General features: G+C 45.2%; 9 non-coding genes and 4 pseudogenes across 9 annotated transcripts; all 13 read right to left on the bottom strand.

Annotated features, from left to right (window-relative positions):
• Nucleotides 1-182: 182 nt before the first annotated feature.
• Nucleotides 183-367, bottom strand: LOC141234540 (U2 spliceosomal RNA). Its single transcript, XR_012300514.1, has one exon. It is a non-coding gene; the product is annotated as a U2 spliceosomal RNA (small nuclear RNA).
• Nucleotides 368-1,156: 789 nt separating this feature from the next.
• Nucleotides 1,157-1,248, bottom strand: LOC141234637 (U2 spliceosomal RNA; annotated as a pseudogene).
• Nucleotides 1,249-2,363: 1,115 nt separating this feature from the next.
• LOC141234539 (U2 spliceosomal RNA) lies at nt 2,364-2,548 on the bottom strand. Its single transcript, XR_012300513.1, has one exon. It is a non-coding gene; the product is annotated as a U2 spliceosomal RNA (small nuclear RNA).
• A 789-nt stretch (nt 2,549-3,337) lies between these two features.
• LOC141234635 (U2 spliceosomal RNA) lies at nt 3,338-3,429 on the bottom strand (annotated as a pseudogene).
• A 1,115-nt stretch (nt 3,430-4,544) lies between these two features.
• LOC141234614 (U2 spliceosomal RNA) lies at nt 4,545-4,735 on the bottom strand. Its single transcript, XR_012300569.1, has one exon. It is a non-coding gene; the product is annotated as a U2 spliceosomal RNA (small nuclear RNA).
• A 794-nt stretch (nt 4,736-5,529) lies between these two features.
• Nucleotides 5,530-5,621, bottom strand: LOC141234643 (U2 spliceosomal RNA; annotated as a pseudogene).
• Nucleotides 5,622-6,736: 1,115 nt separating this feature from the next.
• On the bottom strand, nt 6,737-6,927 carry LOC141234447 (U2 spliceosomal RNA). Its single transcript, XR_012300426.1, has one exon. It is a non-coding gene; the product is annotated as a U2 spliceosomal RNA (small nuclear RNA).
• Nucleotides 6,928-8,042: 1,115 nt separating this feature from the next.
• LOC141234561 (U2 spliceosomal RNA) lies at nt 8,043-8,246 on the bottom strand (annotated as a pseudogene).
• Nucleotides 8,247-14,352: 6,106 nt separating this feature from the next.
• Nucleotides 14,353-14,543, bottom strand: LOC141234461 (U2 spliceosomal RNA). The gene has a single exon (XR_012300440.1). It is a non-coding gene; the product is annotated as a U2 spliceosomal RNA (small nuclear RNA).
• Nucleotides 14,544-15,658: 1,115 nt separating this feature from the next.
• LOC141234383 (U2 spliceosomal RNA) lies at nt 15,659-15,849 on the bottom strand. Its single transcript, XR_012300363.1, has one exon. It is a non-coding gene; the product is annotated as a U2 spliceosomal RNA (small nuclear RNA).
• Nucleotides 15,850-16,964: 1,115 nt separating this feature from the next.
• Nucleotides 16,965-17,155, bottom strand: LOC141234382 (U2 spliceosomal RNA). Its single transcript, XR_012300362.1, has one exon. It is a non-coding gene; the product is annotated as a U2 spliceosomal RNA (small nuclear RNA).
• A 1,115-nt stretch (nt 17,156-18,270) lies between these two features.
• Nucleotides 18,271-18,461, bottom strand: LOC141234380 (U2 spliceosomal RNA). The gene has a single exon (XR_012300361.1). It is a non-coding gene; the product is annotated as a U2 spliceosomal RNA (small nuclear RNA).
• A 1,115-nt stretch (nt 18,462-19,576) lies between these two features.
• On the bottom strand, nt 19,577-19,767 carry LOC141234378 (U2 spliceosomal RNA). Its single transcript, XR_012300359.1, has one exon. It is a non-coding gene; the product is annotated as a U2 spliceosomal RNA (small nuclear RNA).
• Between the last annotated feature and the right edge of the window lie 1,065 nt (nt 19,768-20,832).

Here is a 20,832-nt window from a genome sequence, read left to right as displayed (position 1 = left end):
CACAGTTGCTGAAGTTGAACCAAAATGAGCTTGTAATCTGGCTTCTGCAACTTTGAACATGAAAAATCCAATGAGGAGAAGAAAAGCAAAGCCAAAGAGTCCATCCCAAAATCCGACAAACAAGCAAAATGAACCAAAAACATTGAATTCAATTCTTTCTGATTTTAGAAACTGCATTAAAGAAGGGGTGCACCGGTCCTGGAGATACTGCAATACCAGGTCAATGCGTGGAGTGGACAGAGCAAGCTCTTTTTCCATCTCCCTGTTCTAAAAATCCATTTAATATATGGTCCCCAGATAGGGGACGTATCAGATATTAAACTGATAAGAACAGATTTTTTTTTTTTTATCGAAAGCCCGAATTCGTGTACAAAACCCGAGTGCGCTTAAAAAAGTGACAAGTGCCACAAAAAAAGTGCACTAGGATGCTGGTCTTCTTGAAACCCTCTCCAAAAGGAGAAGGGTCCCCCAAACCATTCCCCGTCCCTCCGAGCCAAAAGGCCACAGCGAGGAACAGGGACAAAAAGCCACCTCCAGCCGAAGCCAGAGGCGACCCAATCTTACCCCCAGCACCTGCCCGAGTTCTCACCCGAGCAAGGCACTGGGAGCCAAAGACTGTGCTCCCCTCCCGGAAGAGGGGAGCCAACAACGCTCTCCTCCCGAAAGAGGAGAGCCAGGGGGGTTCAGGGGGGAGCGGAACCTGATGGCCACACACTCCCCCCCTAGACCTGCCAAGAGAGGAACCCGTAAGGGAACCGCATCCCGACAAAATCCTAGTAGGACGTGACACACGTGAATAAGTGGACACACAGTGACAAAGAAATTAAATAAATAGTGAAGGTTTCACAGTATAATACTGCCCGGACCTTCGACCGGGAATTGAAAAATTCCCCATCCTAAGGCCAGAAGGCCCGGAATAAGGGTGTGTGCGAAGAAAGAAAATTTGAAGTGCTTGTGCAAATGTGCCATAAACTCAAGTGGGGTTCCCAATCCCAGTGAGTTAAGGCACCCCAGGGTCACCACTCCTGGGGCACTTCACACTTCGGGCTTTCGATCTTCCCCGGCCCAATGGCGTCGATCCTGGGGGGCCATGCTTTCCACCAGATGACTATATTAGCCACCTGGCGTACTAACAAGCGCCTAAACCCCAGTGTGCATAATGTATCAATCTACTAGGGCGGCCAATATCCAAAACCGCCTTTTCAAAAGATACTACACTTGATCTTAGCCAAAAGGCCGAGAAGCGATAACCAGAATTGGTTTCAAACTACGGAGCCACCCAAGGATCCTGAAAAGTCCATTTGTGGAGATGAGCTCCTGGACTCCCGTTAAGAAGACATGTTGTCAACCTCTAGATCCCTTACATGCCTGCACTTTTCGGCTTGCTGCTGCTGCAATCCACGCGTTTTAGATCTGCATAACTCCACCTCTTTAAACACAGCACCTTCACCCCCTGCTGTTCCCACCCGCCTCAACACCATTGGAAGGGAGGAGAACCAATTAAGGCGGGGGGTGGGGTGGAACGAGCAGCTGTCTACCCTTAGCAGGAGGGCTCCTGATTACATACCTCTCCTGCTGCTGCTGCTGCTGGCTGTCCAGCAGCAGACTGAAGGTGGCTGCTGCTGTGCACAGGTATATAAAGGCTCAGAGCCTATTATGACACGCGCAGCCAGCGTTCCATTGCCACATTCCATCTACTGCAGGCAGGATACCTGGCTGGCTGAATGTCGCTGAGAAGCTCACAGAGACCGCCATAAGCAACAGTTTAACAGAATGCCACAGACTAATCAACCAAACTTTTTGGGTTGGGTTCTCTTTTATAGTCTGCAGGCATTAAATGAAAGAAGTCAGTGTTCCAGCAGAAGGAGACAACGTTTCAGAAAAGGCATTGTAGCAAACCAAAAAAGAAATTTTAAGCGCAGCAGAGTAACCAGCGCACATACCTGTTAGCTCAGGTGAGTTTAAAAGGCTGCTGTTGATAACAAGGGCATTTGCTAAATAGATGGTGTGTGTGCAACAATATACTGAAAGGTCAATTATATTGTGCAGCTTATCTCACCACCTGTAGTTATTTAGGTGAAAGCTCCAAAATGCTTGCCTAATATGTCTGTTTATCCAAAAGGAAGTAAAAAGGGAGAGCTAGAAAGATAGCATTGCATCACATTACATGGCAATGCAATGCACAGTTGCTGAAGTTGAACCAAAATGAGCTTGTAATCTGGCTTCTGCAACTTTGAACATGAAAAATCCAATGAGGAGAAGAAAAGCAAAGCCAAAGAGTCCATCCCAAAATCCGACAAACAAGCAAAATGAACCAAAAACATTGAATTCAATTCTTTCTGATTTTAGAAACTGCATTAAAGAAGGGGTGCACCGGTCCTGGAGATACTGCAATACCAGGTCAATGCGTGGAGTGGACAGAGCAAGCTCTTTTTCCATCTCCCTGTTCTAAAAATCCATTTAATATATGGTCCCCAGATAGGGGACGTATCAGATATTAAACTGATAAGAACAGATTTTTTTTTTTTTATCGAAAGCCCGAATTCGTGTACAAAACCCGAGTGCGCTTAAAAAAGTGACAAGTGCCACAAAAAAAGTGCACTAGGATGCTGGTCTTCTTGAAACCCTCTCCAAAAGGAGAAGGGTCCCCCAAACCATTCCCCGTCCCTCCGAGCCAAAAGGCCACAGCGAGGAACAGGGACAAAAAGCCACCTCCAGCCGAAGCCAGAGGCGACCCAATCTTACCCCCAGCACCTGCCCGAGTTCTCACCCGAGCAAGGCACTGGGAGCCAAAGACTGTGCTCCCCTCCCGGAAGAGGGGAGCCAACAACGCTCTCCTCCCGAAAGAGGAGAGCCAGGGGGGTTCAGGGGGGAGCGGAACCTGATGGCCACACACTCCCCCCCTAGACCTGCCAAGAGAGGAACCCGTAAGGGAACCGCATCCCGACAAAATCCTAGTAGGAGGTGACACACGTGAATAAGTGGACACACAGTGACAAAGAAATTAAATAAATAGTGAAGGTTTCACAGTATAATACTGCCCGGACCTTCGACCGGGAATTGAAAAATTCCCCATCCTAAGGCCAGAAGGCCCGGAATAAGGGTGTGTGCGAAGAAAGAAAATTTGAAGTGCTTGTGCAAATGTGCCATAAACTCAAGTGGGGTTCCCAATCCCAGTGAGTTAAGGCACCCCAGGGTCACCACTCCTGGGGCACTTCACACTTCGGGCTTTCGATCTTCCCCGGCCCAATGGCGTCGATCCTGGGGGGCCATGCTTTCCACCAGATGACTATATTAGCCACCTGGCGTACTAACAAGCGCCTAAACCCCAGTGTGCATAATGTATCAATCTACTAGGGCGGCCAATATCCAAAACCGCCTTTTCAAAAGATACTACACTTGATCTTAGCCAAAAGGCCGAGAAGCGATAACCAGAATTGGTTTCAAACTACGGAGCCACCCAAGGATCCTGAAAAGTCCATTTGTGGAGATGAGCTCCTGGACTCCCGTTAAGAAGACATGTTGTCAACCTCTAGATCCCTTACATGCCTGCACTTTTCGGCTTGCTGCTGCTGCAATCCACGCGTTTTAGATCTGCATAACTCCACCTCTTTAAACACAGCACCTTCACCCCCTGCTGTTCCCACCCGCCTCAACACCATTGGAAGGGAGGAGAACCAATTAAGGCGGGGGCTGGGGTGGAACGAGCAGCTGTCTACCCTTAGCAGGAGGGCTCCTGATTACATACCTCTCCTGCTGCTGCTGCTGCTGGCTGTCCAGCAGCAGACTGAAGGTGGCTGCTGCTGTGCACAGGTATATAAAGGCTCAGAGCCTATTATGACACGCGCAGCCAGCGTTCCATTGCCACATTCCATCTACTGCAGGCAGGATACCTGGCTGGCTGAATGTCGCTGAGAAGCTCACAGAGACCGCCATAAGCAACAGTTTAACAGAATGCCACAGACTAATCAACCAAACTTTTTGGGTTGGGTTCTCTTTTATAGTCTGCAGGCATTAAATGAAAGAAGTCAGTGTTCCAGCAGAAGGAGACAACGTTTCAGAAAAGGCATTGTAGCAAACCAAAAAAGAAATTTTAAGCGCAGCAGAGTAACCAGCGCACATACCTGTTAGCTCAGGTGAGTTTAAAAGGCTGCTGTTGATAACAAGGGCATTTGCTAAATAGATGGTGTGTGTGCAACAATATACTGAAAGGTCAATTATATTGTGCAGCTTATCTCACCACCTGTAGTTATTTAGGTGAAAGCTCCAAAATGCTTGCCTAATATGTCTGTTTATCCAAAAGGAAGTAAAAAGGGAGAGCTAGAAAGATAGCATTGCATCACATTACATGGCAATGCAATGCACAGTTGCTGAAGTTGAACCAAAATGAGCTTGTAATCTGGCTTCTGCAACTTTGAACATGAAAAATCCAATGAGGAGAAGAAAAGCAAAGCCAAAGAGTCCATCCCAAAATCCGACAAACAAGCAAAATGAACAAAAAACATTGAATTCAATTCTTTCTGATTTTAGAAACTGCATTAAAGAAGGGGTGCACCGGTCCTGGAGATACTGCAATACCAGGTCAATGCGTGGAGTGGACAGAGCAAGCTCTTTTTCCATCTCCCTGTTCTAAAAATCCATTTAATATATGGTCCCCAGATAGGGGACGTATCAGATATTAAACTGATAAGAACAGATTTTTTTTTTTTTTTTTTTTTTTTTTCGAAAGCCCGAATTCGTGTACAAAACCCGAGTGCGCTTAAAAAAGTGACAAGTGCCACAAAAAAAGTGCACTAGGATGCTGGTCTTCTTGAAACCCTCTCCAAAAGGAGAAGGGTCCCCCAAACCATTCCCCGTCCCTCCGAGCCAAAAGGCCACAGCGAGGAACAGGGACAAAAAGCCACCTCCAGCCGAAGCCAGAGGCGACCCAATCTTACCCCCAGCACCTGCCCGAGTTCTCACCCGAGCAAGGCACTGGGAGCCAAAGACTGTGCTCTCCTCCCGGAAGAGGGGAGCCAACAACGCTCTCCTCCCGAAAGAGGAGAGCCAGGGGGGTTCAGGGGGGAGCGGAACCTGATGGCCACACAATCCCCCCCTAGACCTGCCAAGAGAGGAACCCGTAAGGGAACCGCATCCCGACAAAATCCTAGTAGGACGTGACACACGTGAATAAGTGGACACACAGTGACAAAGAAATTAAATAAATAGTGAAGGTTTCACAGTATAATACTGCCCGGACCTTCGACCGGGAATTGAAAAATTCCCCATCCTAAGGCCAGAAGGCCCGGAATAAGGGTGTGTGCGAAGAAAGAAAATTTGAAGTGCTTGTGCAAATGTGCCATAAACTCAAGTGGGGTTCCCAATCCCAGTGAGTTAAGGCACCCCAGGGTCACCACTCCTGGGGCACTTCACACTTCGGGCTTTCGATCTTCCCCGGCCCAATGGCGTCGATCCTGGGGGGCCATGCTTTCCACCAGATGACTATATTAGCCACCTGGCGTACTAACAAGCGCCTAAACCCCAGTGTGCATAATGTATCAATCTACTAGGGCGGCCAACATCCAAAACCGCCTTTTCAAAAGATACTACACTTGATCTTAGCCAAAAGGCCGAGAAGCGATAACCAGAATTGGTTTCAAACTACGGAGCCACCCAAGGATCCTGAAAAGTCCATTTGTGGAGATGAGCTCCTGGACTCCCGTTAAGAAGACATGTTGTCAACCTCTAGATCCCTTACATGCCTGCACTTTTCGGCTTGCTGCTGCTGCAATCCACGCGTTTTAGATCTGCATAACTCCACCTCTTTAAACACAGCACCTTCACCCCCTGCTGTTCCCACCCGCCTCAACACCGTTGGAAGGGAGGAGAACCAATTAAGGCGGGGGGTGGGGTGGAACGAGCAGCTGTCTACCCTTAGCAGGAGGGCTCCTGATTACATACCTCTCCTGCTGCTGCTGCTGCTGGCTGTCCAGCAGCAGACTGAAGGTGGCTGCTGCTGTGCACAGGTATATAAAGGCTCAGAGCCTATTATGACACGCGCAGCCAGCGTTCCATTGCCACATTCCATCTACTGCAGGCAGGATACCTGGCTGGCTGAATGTCGCTGAGAAGCTCACAGAGACCGCCATAAGCAACAGTTTAACAGAATGCCACAGACTAATCAACCAAACTTTTTGGGTTGGGTTCTCTTTTATAGTCTGCAGGCATTAAATGAAAGAAGTCAGTGTTCCAGCAGAAGGAGACAACGTTTCAGAAAAGGCATTGTAGCAAACCAAAAAAGAAATTTTAAGCGCAGCAGAGTAACCAGCGCACATACCTGTTAGCTCAGGTGAGTTTAAAAGGCTGCTGTTGATAACAAGGGCATTTGCTAAATAGATGGTGTGTGTGCAACAATATACTGAAAGGTCAATTATATTGTGCAGCTTATCTCACCACCTTTAGTTATTTAGGTGAAAGCTCCAAAATGCTTGCCTAATATGTCTGTTTATCCAAAAGGAAGTAAAAAGGGAGAGCTAGAAAGATAGCATTGCATCACATTACATGGCAATGCAATGCACAGTTGCTGAAGTTGAACCAAAATGAGCTTGTAATCTGGCTTCTGCAACTTTGAACATGAAAAATCCAATGAGGAGAAGAAAAGCAAAGCCAAAGAGTCCATCCCAAAATCCGACAAACAAGCAAAATGAACCAAAAACATTGAATTCAATTCTTTCTGATTTTAGAAACTGCATTAAAGAAGGGGTGCACCGGTCCTGGAGATACTGCAATACCAGGTCAATGCGTGGAGTGGACAGAGCAAGCTCTTTTTCCATCTCCCTGTTCTAAAAATCCATTTAATATATGGTCCCCAGATAGGGGACGTATCAGATATTAAACTGATAAGAACAGATACTACACTTGATCTTAGCCAAGAGGCCGAGAAGCGATAACCAGAATTGGTTTCAAACTACGGAGCCACCCAAGGATCCTGAAAAGTCCATTTGTGGAGATGAGCTCCTGGACTCCCGTTAAGAAGACATGTTGTCAACCTCTAGATCCCTTACATGCCTGCACTTTTCGGCTTGCTGCTGCTGCAATCCACGCGTTTTAGATCTGCATAACTCCACCTCTTTAAACACAGCACCTTCACCCCCTGCTGTTCCCACCCGCCTCAACACCGTTGGAAGGGAGGAGAACCAATTAAGGCGGGGGGTGGGGTGGAACGAGCAGCTGTCTACCCTTAGCAGGAGGGCTCCTGATTACATACCTCTCCTGCTGCTGCTGCTGCTGGCTGTCCAGCAGCAGACTGAAGGTGGCTGCTGCTGTGCACAGGTATATAAAGGCTCAGAGCCTATTATGACACGCGCAGCCAGCGTTCCTTTGCCACATTCCATCTACTGCAGGCAGGATACCTGGCTGGCTGAATGTCGCTGAGAAGCTCACAGAGACCGCCATAAGCAACAGTTTAACAGAATGCCACAGACTAATCAACCAAACTTTTTGGGTTGGGTTCTCTTTTATAGTCTGCAGGCATTAAATGAAAGAAGTCAGTGTTCCAGCAGAAGGAGACAACGTTTCAGAAAAGGCATTGTAGCAAACCAAAAAAGAAATTTTAAGCGCAGCAGAGTAACCAGCGCACATACCTGTTAGCTCAGGTGAGTTTAAAAGGCTGCTGTTGATAACAAGGGCATTTGCTAAATAGATGGTGTGTGTGCAACAATATACTGAAAGGTCAATTATATTGTGCAGCTTATCTCACCACCTGTAGTTATTTAGGTGAAAGCTCCAAAATGCTTGCCTAATATGTCTGTTTATCCAAAAGGAAGTAAAAAGGGAGAGCTAGAAAGATAGCATTGCATCACATTACATGGCAATGCAATGCACAGTTGCTGAAGTTGAACCAAAATGAGCTTGTAATCTGGCTTCTGCAACTTTGAACATGAAAAATCCAATGAGGAGAAGAAAAGCAAAGCCAAAGAGTCCATCCCAAAATCCGACAAACAAGCAAAATGAACAAAAAACATTGAATTCAATTCTTTCTGATTTTAGAAACTGCATTAAAGAAGGGGTGCACCGGTCCTGGAGATACTGCAATACCAGGTCAATGCGTGGAGTGGACAGAGCAAGCTCTTTTTCCATCTCCCTGTTCTAAAAATCCATTTAATATATGGTCCCCAGATAGGGGACGTATCAGATATTAAACTGATAAGAACAGATTTTTTTTTTTTTTTTTAAACCATTCAGTTTAGTTTTTTAGCAAACAGTATGAATTTCTCCAAAATTTGCTACTTAAAACTTCTCATCATCATGGTTCTATTTATTTAGCAGTAGTATAAGACGAAATATAATCACAAGGGAACATCCTTTACATAACACAAATGCAGAAACTTCAAGGAATCACAAAGAAAAAAATCACTGGTATTTGATATGGTAATGCCACTTTTTAAATTTCCAAATCCCTTCGGCATCTGTGCCACCACCGCCTCTGCTGTCCAACTTATATATCAGGTATAGTCTTGAAAGAATAAGTCTAACACATTCATTCACTGATAAAGATTTCCTTTTGAAAAGTCCAAGGTTCCTTGCATCCCACAAACTCTCCATCACACAAGCCATTATCAACCATAAAATTCTATCTTTAGACCGACTACACGCACCAATTCCAAACATCACCACACGCCAATCCACAAAATTCACGCCTGCTAAACCCTTACACAATCCACCTACACACTTCCACACACTGTACGCGTACTCACAATCCCACATAACATGCCTGACAGTCTCACAACCACCACATCCCACTCTCGGACACACATCTGTTCTTATCAACTCTCTTTTCTTCTGCACTTCTCTCACAGGTAAAATATTATGTAAAGTCATCCACACCACATCCTTCTGTTTGTTTGACATCCCATACGTATCTAACTTCTTCCATGCATCTGAAACCTCATTCCCTCTCAGCCCAACAATATTACACTCTACCTCATTTGCACTCATTCTTTTCACCACATTCTTGGTCATTCTAAAATCATTCATTCCCACACTCAACAAATCATGCTTTCTCACAAATTTCTCAATCACCTCATACCAAACAGGACACTTAAAGGCCACAGGCACACTCGCATCTCTCTTCCTCCAGCATAACCCATACAACATCCATCCAGCAGAATAATTAGCCATAAAAGCACCTTTATTGCCTTTACCCAGCAAAATAACCACAGTCTTAATATAATTAAGGCCTAAAAAAACTTCAATATTGGGAAAGGCCAGCCCACCATGCTGACAAGCCTTAAAAAGGCTCTCCCGCTTCAACTTCTCCATCTTACTACACCACAGGAATGTGAATACCAACTTCTCTATTCTCTTAATTTTCCTGTAAGGAGAAGGAAAAACAGTCGACACATAAAGCAGGATAGGGAGAATCACTGCTTTGATAATTAACACCTTACCACGCAGAGTCAATTCTCTCATTCGCCAGAAATTCAATTTACGTTCAACCCGCATACCACACTCTTCCCAACTTTCATTCCCTTTTAAGTCATCATTAAATAATACGCCCAAAATCTTGATTGCACCCTCTTCACACTTTACACCATCCATACGAATACTACTATCTCCAAAACATTTAAAACTACATTTATTCCAATTTACCCTAAAACCAGACGCACCAACAAAAAAATCCAAAAGCAATTTAATTCTACTCAAAGAAGCCATACTTTCACTCACAACCACAACATCATCCATATAACCTAACACTTTCACATGCTTACCACCACTACCAGGCACCAACAAACCTCTCATCATTTTATCCCGTCTAATCAAACATAACAATGGTTCTATTACACATACAAATAAGACGGGGGACATAGGACACCCCTGCCTTACTCCTGACCTAATCTTCACTTTGTCACACAGCCACCCATTAACCAAGAATTCACTTGACACACAATCATACAATGATTTTACACAATTCACAAATTCTCTAGGAAACCCCATTCTTTCCAGTACTTTAAACAAAAACACATGCGAAACCCTGTCAAACGCCTTCTCAAAATCAATAGCTAAAGTCATACATTTCTGCTTTCTATCCTTGCAATCCCCAATCATATCTCTCAACAATAACAAGTTATCACTCATACTTCTTCCAGGCACTGCACATACTTGGTCCTCCTCCACAACACTACCAATCACTTCACGCATACGATTTGCCAGTAACTTACTGTAGACCTTATAATCCGAATTCAGCAGTGTTATTGGTCTCCAGTTTTCCAAACGTTTCCTCTCACCCTTTTTATACACAAGCACAACCACTCCTTCTTTCATTGATTCACACAACCTACCATTCACCCACATATACTTACATACCTCAGTCAAATCTGTTCCCAAAACTTCCCATGCTTTCACATACAACTCTACAGGTATACCATCTTTCCCAGGAGTCTTACTCTTTTTAGCACTCCACACCACATTCTTCACTTCATCCAGAACTACATCCTCACACAACAGATCACGCTCCTCAGAATCAAGTTTTTTCTCCACACCATTCAGAACATATGACACAAGCCCAGAGTCAATCCATTTCTCATCATACAACTTGCTATAAAACCTATTCACTTCTTTCAGCACATCCTCACCCATACAGTTGGTTCCACTTTCATTCACAACTTCATTCATATCAGTCTTCCTACCATTCATTTTTTTAAAAAAGAACCTCGTACACTTCTCATTTTTCTCCAGGTGCTCAATTTTAGTACGATATATAATTTCCTTTCCTTTCTCATCCAACACACGCTTCAATTCATTCTTAGCCTCAGTAAGTTGATCAGACATCTCCAAACCACTTGCAACACACTTTCTCAACCAGTCAATCCGTCTATTAAGGTCATTAAACCTATTCCTATATCTGGCAGCTTTTCTATAGCCCCACTTTTTGAAGAAAGTTTTAAATTGCACTTTCACCCAGTCCCACCAGTCAAGAACACACACAAAATCCTTCTTACGCATTCTCCATCTTTCATACTTTACATTAAACTCATTCATCACCTCATCATCCTCTAACAGCCTTGCATTCAACTTCCATACCCCACCGCCATACACTTGGTCACCATTCGCACAAAACACGCCTCTCAAACATTCATGGTCCGAAAAAGGTACCTTTTGTTGAGAAAAATCCAAACATACCATATTTTTAGAAAATAACATTAAATCAATTCTGGAATGAATCTCACCACGGTCAGCATGGTATGTCGGCGGTGGTGGCATGCCAAGAACAACAACTGCTGCGTCTAAAAAGGAAAAATCACAAATTAAATGGGACAATTTCTTTCCTGTTATGTCACACTTTCCTTCTGTGACACAATTAACGTCCCCAACAAAAATAGTGGGAGATTTCCCTGGAAGAAAAAAACTTAATTTTTCAAGAAGAGCAAGCCGCTCTTCCTTCCCTGTAGGGCAATATAAATTAATAATTCTGACCCGCCACCCTCTATAACTCAAAAATGCAATTAAACATCGGCCCACCTCCACCACAATATAACTATCAATAGAGATTTCTTTATTCCCAACTAATATCCCCACCCCATCATTTTTATTATGATTAGACCCTGACCAGATATGCTGTCCGTAAGGCCAGTCTTTGTCACAAGGAGCATCCTGAATCCCACACTCCTGAAGGCAAAAAACATCAGCACCTAAATGTTTCAGGTAGTCCAGAACAGTTGTTCTTCTGATTTTAGATCTGATCTGCCTTACATTTAGGGACACTACATCCCAACCAGATTGGCAAGACATTAATTAATGAAAAGAAATACATGACTCAATGTTGATCACACCATACTCATCCATTATCATCAGACTGGGAAAGCACCCCAAAGGTGTTGATGCTCTCAGGGATGCCAAGGTAAGGAGCATCAGGGGAGAAGACATCCTGCGGGTAAATGCGGTCACTTGCAGGACTGTCGCACCCTCCGCTGGCAGGTGAGTACTCTCGTCTGGGTTTTTTATTGGCCAGTTCAGGAGTATCATCATCATCAAAAGACCTCCCAGAAGTAAAGTCTCCTTGGCCACCATCCCTGGCCACCTCTTCGTCTGTAGCACCCCAGGACAATGCAGGGGTTCGAGCAAGAGACACATCCATGTCACCCTCACCACATATTTCGGACTGATGAGGGAGGTCCACATCCAACTCGGAGATCTCCATACTTGGCCCAGCAGGGGCTGGAGGGTCCAACAGGGTCTGGGCCTCACCCACCAGATCTTCAACCTCAGGGGGCTCCGTCTCCTCATTGATCTCTGCAGTAGTCACCTGTGGGGTAACAGCAGGGACAGTAGGCTTACCTTTGGTCACTTCGGAGAAGGACCTAGGCTTGACTTTAGCCTTACAATCCCGAATCACATGTCCTTCCTCCCCGCAGGCATCACATACCACCGGGTTGGAACAATCCTTCGCCAGATGACCGTACTTGTTGCACTTTCTACAGTTTGGCAATTGTTTGCAGAAATCCTGGATATGCCCGAACATGTTGCATCTCCTGCAGAACAATGGCGCCTCGGGAAAAAACAGATATCCAGAGTCTCTTCCAATTGTAAAGTTCAGGGGAGGATAGTGAATACCTCCAGGACCATGAGGGTCTATCCCAAACCTCACAAAGTATTTATACTTCCCAGTCCACAGCCCTTCTCCATTTAAGATTTTATGGGAGAATTGCACAAAAATGCAGTGTCTTCTCAGGAATGCAGTGATATCATCCCGGGAGATAAAGGGGTTGTGCATGAATACTACCACCGGGATATCCCCCTTAGAGTAGAGTACAGTGAAGATAAGTCCATCCAGCTGAGGGTGCTCTGAAAGGACTTGAAGAGTTTTGAAAAGGTTTTGGCAAGCCGCCATAGAAGAAAGCACCAAGACGTACCTATGCTCCCTTCTGAACTCCTGCAAACAGATGATCTCCGACTTCTGGATCTTCAGGATTTCATAGAAAATGGCGTTGACCAGGTATGACAACGAGAAATGGTCCTTCTTCTCCTCAGAGACCTCGATACGGAAAGCATTCTTGACCCGGGGATCCCCGGTCCCAGCAAAGCGAAGCTTGACACCCATGGTCGCTTCAGGAATCGCCTTCTCGTTTCCTCCTCACTCTCCCCCTATAGCAGCATCCAGCTTAAGCCACCGAAGTGGCGATGCTGGAAGGCCGAGGGCTAGTACACAAGGAACCTCTTGTCCAAACACTAGGTCTGAGCCAAAAGGCCGAGAAGCGATAACCAGAATTGGTTTCAAACTACGGAGCCACCCAAGGATCCTGAAAAGTCCATTTGTGGAGATGAGCTCCTGGACTCCCGTTAAGAAGACATGTTGTCAACCTCTAGATCCCTTACATGCCTGCACTTTTCGGCTTGCTGCTGCTGCAATCCACGCGTTTTAGATCTGCATAACTCCACCTCTTTAAACACAGCACCTTCACCCCCTGCTGTTCCCACCCACCTCAACACCGTTGGAAGGGAGGAGAACCAATTAAGGCGGGGGGTGGGGTGGAACGAGCAGCTGTCTACCCTTAGCAGGAGGGCTCCTGATTACATACCTCTCCTGCTGCTGCTGCTGCTGGCTGTCCAGCAGCAGACTGAAGGTGGCTGCTGCTGTGCACAGGTATATAAAGGCTCAGAGCCTATTATGACACGCGCAGCCAGCGTTCCATTGCCACATTCCATCTACTGCAGGCAGGATACCTGGCTGGCTGAATGTCGCTGAGAAGCTCACAGAGACCGCCATAAGCAACAGTTTAACAGAATGCCACAGACTAATCAACCAAACTTTTTGGGTTGGGTTCTCTTTTATAGTCTGCAGGCATTAAATGAAAGAAGTCAGTGTTCCAGCAGAAGGAGACAACGTTTCAGAAAAGGCATTGTAGCAAACCAAAAAAGAAATTTTAAGCGCAGCAGAGTAACCAGCGCACATACCTGTTAGCTCAGGTGAGTTTAAAAGGCTGCTGTTGATAACAAGGGCATTTGCTAAATAGATGGTGTGTGTGCAACAATATACTGAAAGGTCAATTATATTGTGCAGCTTATCTCACCACCTGTAGTTATTTAGGTGAAAGCTCCAAAATGCTTGCCTAATATGTCTGTTTATCCAAAAGGAAGTAAAAAGGGAGAGCTAGAAAGATAGCATTGCATCACATTACATGGCAATGCAATGCACAGTTGCTGAAGTTGAACCAAAATGAGCTTGTAATCTGGCTTCTGCAACTTTGAACATGAAAAATCCAATGAGGAGAAGAAAAGCAAAGCCAAAGAGTCCATCCCAAAATCCGACAAACAAGCAAAATGAACAAAAAACATTGAATTCAATTCTTTCTGATTTTAGAAACTGCATTAAAGAAGGGGTGCTCCGGTCCTGGAGATACTGCAATACCAGGTCAATGCGTGGAGTGGACAGAGCAAGCTCTTTTTCCATCTCCCTGTTCTAAAAATCCATTTAATATATGGTCCCCAGATAGGGGACGTATCAGATATTAAACTGATAAGAACAGATACTACACTTGATCTTAGCCAAAAGGCCGAGAAGCGATAACCAGAATTGGTTTCAAACTACGGAGCCACCCAAGGATCCTGAAAAGTCCATTTGTGGAGATGAGCTCCTGGACTCCCGTTAAGAAGACATGTTGTCAACCTCTAGATCCCTTACATGCCTGCACTTTTCGGCTTGCTGCTGCTGCAATCCACGCGTTTTAGATCTGCATAACTCCACCTCTTTAAACACAGCACCTTCACCCCCTGCTGTTCCCACCCGCCTCAACACCGTTGGAAGGGAGGAGAACCAATTAAGGCGGGGGGTGGGGTGGAACGAGCAGCTGTCTACCCTTAGCAGGAGGGCTCCTGATTACATACCTCTCCTGCTGCTGCTGCTGCTGGCTGTCCAGCAGCAGACTGAAGGTGGCTGCTGCTGTGCACAGGTATATAAAGGCTCAGAGCCTATTATGACACGCGCAGCCAGCGTTCCATTGCCACATTCCATCTACTGCAGGCAGGATACCTGGCTGGCTGAATGTCGCTGAGAAGCTCACAGAGACCGCCATAAGCAACAGTTTAACAGAATGCCACAGACTAATCAACCAAACTTTTTGGGTTGGGTTCTCTTTTATAGTCTGCAGGCATTAAATGAAAGAAGTCAGTGTTCCAGCAGAAGGAGACAACGTTTCAGAAAAGGCATTGTAGCAAACCAAAAAAGAAATTTTAAGCGCAGCAGAGTAACCAGCGCACATACCTGTTAGCTCAGGTGAGTTTAAAAGGCTGCTGTTGATAACAAGGGCATTTGCTAAATAGATGGTGTGTGTGCAACAATATACTGAAAGGTCAATTATATTGTGCAGCTTATCTCACCACCTGTAGTTATTTAGGTGAAAGCTCCAAAATGCTTGCCTAATATGTCTGTTTATCCAAAAGGAAGTAAAAAGGGAGAGCTAGAAAGATAGCATTGCATCACATTACATGGCAATGCAATGCACAGTTGCTGAAGTTGAACCAAAATGAGCTTGTAATCTGGCTTCTGCAACTTTGAACATGAAAAATCCAATGAGGAGAAGAAAAGCAAAGCCAAAGAGTCCATCCCAAAATCCGACAAACAAGCGAAATGAACAAAAAACATTGAATTCAATTCTTTCTGATTTTAGAAACTGCATTAAAGAAGGGGTGCACCGGTCCTGGAGATACTGCAATACCAGGTCAATGCGTGGAGTGGACAGAGCAAGCTCTTTTTCCATCTCCCTGTTCTAAAAATCCATTTAATATATGGTCCCCAGATAGGGGACGTATCAGATATTAAACTGATAAGAACAGATACTACACTTGATCTTAGCCAAAAGGCCGAGAAGCGATAACCAGAATTGGTTTCAAACTACGGAGCCACCCAAGGATCCTGAAAAGTCCATTTGTGGAGATGAGCTCCTGGACTCCCGTTAAGAAGACATGTTGTCAACCTCTAGATCCCTTACATGCCTGCACTTTTCGGCTTGCTGCTGCTGCAATCCACGCGTTTTAGATCTGCATAACTCCACCTCTTTAAACACAGCACCTTCACCCCCTGCTGTTCCCACCCGCCTCAACACCGTTGGAAGGGAGGAGAACCAATTAAGGCGGGGGGTGGGGTGGAACGAGCAGCTGTCTACCCTTAGCAGGAGGGCTCCTGATTACATACCTCTCCTGCTGCTGCTGCTGCTGGCTGTCCAGCAGCAGACTGAAGGTGGCTGCTGCTGTGCACAGGTATATAAAGGCTCAGAGCCTATTATGACACGCGCAGCCAGCGTTCCATTGCCACATTCCATCTACTGCAGGCAGGATACCTGGCTGGCTGAATGTCGCTGAGAAGCTCACAGAGACCGCCATAAGCAACAGTTTAACAGAATGCCACAGACTAATCAACCAAACTTTTTGGGTTGGGTTCTCTTTTATAGACTGCAGGCATTAAATGAAAGAAGTCAGTGTTCCAGCAGAAGGAGACAACGTTTCAGAAAAGGCATTGTAGCAAACCAAAAAAGAAATTTTAAGCGCAGCAGAGTAACCAGCGCACATACCTGTTAGCTCAGGTGAGTTTAAAAGGCTGCTGTTGATAACAAGGGCAATTGCTAAATAGATGGTGTGTGTGCAACAATATACTGAAAGGTCAATTATATTGTGCAGCTTATCTCACCACCTGTAGTTATTTAGGTGAAAGCTCCAAAATGCTTGCCTAATATGTCTGTTTATCCAAAAGGAAGTAAAAAGGGAGAGCTAGAAAGATAGCATTGCATCACATTACATGGCAATGCAATGCACAGTTGCTGAAGTTGAACCAAAATGAGCTTGTAATCTGGCTTCTGCAACTTTGAACATGAAAAATCCAATGAGGAGAAGAAAAGCAAAGCCAAAGAGTCCATCCCAAAATCCGACAAACAAGCGAAATGAACAAAAAACATTGAATTCAATTCTTTCTGATTTTAGAAACTGCATTAAAGAAGGGGTGCACCGGTCCTGGAGATACTGCAATACCAGGTCAATGCGTGGAGTGGACAGAGCAAGCTCTTTTTCCATCTCCCTGTTCTAAAAATCCATTTAATATATGGTCCCCAGATAGGGGACGTATCAGATATTAAACTGATAAGAACAGATACTACACTTGATCTTAGCCAAAAGGCCGAGAAGCGATAACCAGAATTGGTTTCAAACTACGGAGCCACCCAAGGATCCTGAAAAGTCCATTTGTGGAGATGAGCTCCTGGACTCCCGTTAAGAAGACATGTTGTCAACCTCTAGATCCCTTACATGCCTGCACTTTTCGGCTTGCTGCTGCTGCAATCCACGCGTTTTAGATCTGCATAACTCCACCTCTTTAAACACAGCACCTTCACCCCCTGCTGTTCCCACCCGCCTCAACACCGTTGGAAGGGAGGAGAACCAATTAAGGCGGGGGGTGGGGTGGAACGAGCAGCTGTCTACCCTTAGCAGGAGGGCTCCTGATTACATACCTCTCCTGCTGCTGCTGCTGCTGGCTGTCCAGCAGCAGACTGAAGGTGGCTGCTGCTGTGCACAGGTATATAAAGGCTCAGAGCCTATTATGACACGCGCAGCCAGCGTTCCATTGCCACATTCCATCTACTGCAGGCAGGATACCTGGCTGGCTGAATGTCGCTGAGAAGCTCACAGAGACCGCCATAAGCAACAGTTTAACAGAATGCCACAGACTAATCAACCAAACTTTTTGGGTTGGGTTCTCTTTTATAGTCTGCAGGCATTAAATGAAAGAAGTCAGTGTTCCAGCAGAAGGAGACAACGTTTCAGAAAAGGCATTGTAGCAAACCAAAAAATAAATTTTAAGCGCAGCAGAGTAACCAGCGCACATACCTGTTAGCTCAGGTGAGTTTAAAAGGCTGCTGTTGATAACAAGGGCATTTGCTAAATAGATGGTGTGTGTGCAACAATATACTGAAAGGTCAATTATATTGTGCAGCTTATCTCACCACCTGTAGTTATTTAGGTGAAAGCTCCAAAATGCTTGCCTAATATGTCTGTTTATCCAAAAGGAAGTAAAAAGGGAGAGCTAGAAAGATAGCATTGCATCACATTACATGGCAATGCAATGCACAGTTGCTGAAGTTGAACCAAAATGAGCTTGTAATCTGGCTTCTGCAACTTTGAACATGAAAAATCCAATGAGGAGAAGAAAAGCAAAGCCAAAGAGTCCATCCCAAAATCCGAGAAACAAGCAAAATGAACAAAAAACATTGAATTCAATTCTTTCTGATTTTAGAAACTGCATTAAAGAAGGGGTGCACCGGTCCTGGAGATACTGCAATACCAGGTCAATGCGTGGAGTGGACAGAGCAAGCTCTTTTTCCATCTCCCTGTTCTAAAAATCCATTTAATATATGGTCCCCAGATAGGGGACGTATCAGATATTAAACTGATAAGAACAGATACTACACTTGATCTTAGCCAAAAGGCCGAGAAGCGATAACCAGAATTGGTTTCAAACTACGGAGCCACCCAAGGATCCTGAAAAGTCCATTTGTGGAGATGAGCTCCTGGACTCCCGTTAAGAAGACATGTTGTCAACCTCTAGATCCCTTACATGCCTGCACTTTTCGGCTTGCTGCTGCTGCAATCCACGCGTTTTAGATCTGCATAACTCCACCTCTTTAAACACAGCACCTTCACCCCCTGCTGTTCCCACCCGCCTCAACACCGTTGGAAGGGAGGAGAACCAATTAAGGCGGGGGGTGGGGTGGAACGAGCAGCTGTCTACCCTTAGCAGGAGGGCTCCTGATTACATACCTCTCCTGCTGCTGCTGCTGCTGGCTGTCCAGCAGCAGACTGAAGGTGGCTGCTGCTGTGCACAGGTATATAAAGGCTCAGAGCCTATTATGACACGCGCAGCCAGCGTTCCATTGCCACATTCCATCTACTGCAGGCAGGATACCTGGCTGGCTGAATGTCGCTGAGAAGCTCACAGAGACCGCCATAAGCAACAGTTTAACAGAATGCCACAGACTAATCAACCAAACTTTTTGGGTTGGGTTCTCTTTTATAGTCTGCAGGCATTAAATGAAAGAAGTCAGTGTTCCAGCAGAAGGAGACAACGTTTCAGAAAAGGCATTGTAGCAAACCAAAAAAGAAATTTTAAGCGCAGCAGAGTAACCAGCGCACATACCTGTTAGCTCAGGTGAGTTTAAAAGGCTGCTGTTGATAACAAGGGCATTTGCTAAATAGATGGTGTGTGTGCAACAATATACTGAAAGGTCAATTATATTGTGCAGCTTATCTCACCACCTGTAGTTATTTAGGTGAAAGCTCCAAAATGCTTGCCTAATATGTCTGTTAATCCAAAAGGAAGTAAAAAGGGAGAGCTAGAAAGATAGCATTGCATCACATTACATGGCAATGCAATGCACAGTTGCTGAAGTTGAACCAAAATGAGCTTGTAATCTGGCTTCTGCAACTTTGAACATGAAAAATCCAATGAGGAGAAGAAAAGCAAAGCCAAAGAGTCCATCCCAAAATCCGACAAACAAGCAAAATGAACAAAAAACATTGAATTCAATTCTTTCTGATTTTAGAAACTGCATTAAAGAAGGGGTGCACCGGTCCTGGAGATACTGCAATACCAGGTCAATGCGTGGAGTGGACAGAGCAAGCTCTTTTTCCATCTCCCTGTTCTAAAAATCCATTTAATATATGGTCCCCAGATAGGGGACGTATCAGATATTAAACTGATAAGAACAGATACTACACTTGATCTTAGCCAAAAGGCCGAGAAGCGATAACCAGAATTGGTTTCAAACTACGGAGCCACCCAAGGATCCTGAAAAGTCCATTTGTGGAGATGAGCTCCTGGACTCCCGTTAAGAAGACATGTTGTCAACCTCTAGATCCCTTACATGCCTGCACTTTTCGGCTTGCTGCTGCTGCAATCCACGCGTTTTAGATCTGCATAACTCCACCTCTTTAAACACAGCACCTTCACCCCCTGCTGTTCCCACCCGCCTCAACACCGTTGGAAGGGAGGAGAACCAATTAAGGCGGGGGGTGGGGTGGAACGAGCAGCTGTCTACCCTTAGCAGGAGGGCTCCTGATTACATACCTCTCCTGCTGCTGCTGCTGCTGGCTGTCCAGCAGCAGACTGAAGGTGGCTGCTGCTGTGCACAGGTATATAAAGGCTCAGAGCCTATTATGACACGCGCAGCCAGCGTTCCATTGCCACATTCCATCTACTGCAGGCAGGATACCTGGCTGGCTGAATGTCGCTGAGAAGCTCACAGAGACCGCCATAAGCAACAGTTTAACAGAATGCCACAGACTAATCAACCAAACTTTTTGGGTTGGGTTCTCTTTTATAGTCTGCAGGCATTAAATGAAAGAAGTCAGTGTTCCAGCAGAAGGAGACAACGTTTCAGAAAAGGCATTGTAGCAAACCAAAAAAGAAATTTTAAGCGCAGCAGAGTAACCAGCGCACATACCTGTTAGCTCAGGTGAGTTTAAAAGGCTGCTGTTGATAACAAGGGCATTTGCTAAATAGATGGTGTGTGTGCAACAATATACTGAAAGGTCAATTATATTGTGCAGCTTATCTCACCACCTGTAGTTATTTAGGTGAAAGCTCCAAAATGCTTGCCTAATATGTCTGTTTATCCAAAAGGAAGTAAAAAGGGAGAGCTAGAAAGATAGCATTGCATCACATTACATGGCAATGCAATGCACAGTTGCTGAAGTTGAACCAAAATGAGCTTGTAATCTGGCTTCTGCAACTTTGAACATGAAAAATCCATTGAGGAGAAGAAAAGCAAAGCCAAAGAGTCCATCCCAAAATCCGACAAACAAGCAAAATGA

Source organism: Phyllobates terribilis, unplaced genomic scaffold, assembly GCF_046119375.1.
Source record: "Phyllobates terribilis strain yellow unplaced genomic scaffold, ASM4611937v1 Scaffold_636__1_contigs__length_917067, whole genome shotgun sequence".
Classification (NCBI taxonomy): Eukaryota; Metazoa; Chordata; class Amphibia; order Anura; family Dendrobatidae; genus Phyllobates; species Phyllobates terribilis.
The sequence above is the reverse complement of the archived record's forward strand: the minus strand, read 5'-3'. Positions and strand labels throughout refer to the sequence as shown.